Genomic DNA, 1,652 nt, shown 5'->3' with positions numbered 1-1,652 from the left:
GACTAGACCTCAACCATAAATGAGGTCAACACATGCACAATGGGCTTCTTCTAGATCAAAGAGAGTTTTGGGGGCGGGGGGGTTGGGTCAGTAGGTCATCACAGGGATTCTTAGGACTGTAGGCTTCATGGGTTACCTAGGGCATCCTCCATCTATAGGAATTCAAATTGGGCTCTTACCTGTCTCACCCTCATCATCTCAACCCATAATTGAGGCTTTGGGTTTAACCTCATGAAACCCTAAGTGAATGTAAAATTGGTTAGAAGTTCTATGTGGGTGAGTTTCATTTATAGGCATCTAAGAAAGTCACAAGGAAACCCTAAGGCTAGATCCTAGGCTTCTGTAAATAGAAAAATTGTCCTCACAAAAGTGAGGTCAACAATGCATTTAAGGTATTTTTGCATATTGCATGTTGATTTTCCGATCACTTTGGTTCGATTGGCTGCCCCGACTCGATCGACAGATCACTTGGGTTTGATCGGTCACACCGACTTGATCGACCGTCCCGACCTGATTGAATCACTTTGGTCCGATGGACCGTCCCGACCTGATTGACAGATCACTTTGGTGCAATAGATAGCCATGGCCAAATCAACCGATCATTGGTTAGATCAATCGTCTCAACTAAAACAACTGATCTCTTTGTTGTGATCAGCCGACCTGGCTTGATCGACAGATCACTTTGGTTTGAACGGTCGTTCTGGCTTGATTGACCGATCACTCTGGTCTGATCAATCGTGTTGGCCCAATTGACCCGTCCCTTTGGCTTGATCGGCCGCCCAGCCCGATTGACCAATCAATTTAGTGTGATCGACCACTTAGGCTTGATCAATTGATTACTTTGGTCCAATCATCCGTCTGACTCGATCGATTGGTTACTTTGGTCCGATCGGCCGCCTCGGCTCAATTGACCGATCACTTTGGTTGGATCGACCACCCCGGTCTGATTGACCGATCACATCAGTCCAGTTGGCCATCGTAGGTCGACTTCGTTTGACCGGTGCACACTTGTATGCATGTTTGCATCACGTTGCTTGGTGGGTTTGCTTTCACATCCATTTGCATTTGTATGAAGCTTTATTTTTTACGTTATGTCTACGTTATATTTTATTGCATGCAAAATTATTGTGTTTGCCTTGTACGCTATTTATCATTTGACATGTTTGGGTGTCTCTTTGAAGGACCTTACCTACAATGTCTCTTTGAGCACATGCACCTGCAAGTATCTTTCCCACATACGCCACTGTATGCACGTGGATAAATGCTTGCACACTTCATGAGAAGGTGGCCCACATATAAGGCCACCTATCACACAATTCTTTTCCATGAGAGCCGTGCTACCTCGCTCTCTATGGAATAATCTAGGAAAATCGCAGCTATCTCACGTTGTGCTTAGTAGGATTCATGCTTTCTAGCTACTGAAATCATATGGAACACAGTGTGTGTCCACCTGGATATGTGTAGGGTTGTAAAAGAGGTTCGTTGTTCACGAACAACTCGTGTTTGGCTCGTTAAAAAGCTCGTGTTCAGCTCGTTCGATAAGTTAATGAGCCGAACATGAACAAAGATTTGTTCGCTCGTGTTCGGCTCGTTTTGGCTCGGAATACTACTTATGTGTGTGTGTGCGTTTATTGTATATATATATATATATA

This window comes from Phalaenopsis equestris, unplaced genomic scaffold, assembly GCF_001263595.1.
Source record: "Phalaenopsis equestris unplaced genomic scaffold, ASM126359v1 Scaffold000210, whole genome shotgun sequence".
In the NCBI taxonomy this organism is placed as follows: Eukaryota; Viridiplantae; Streptophyta; class Magnoliopsida; order Asparagales; family Orchidaceae; genus Phalaenopsis; species Phalaenopsis equestris.
This window is presented reverse-complemented; position numbering follows the sequence as displayed.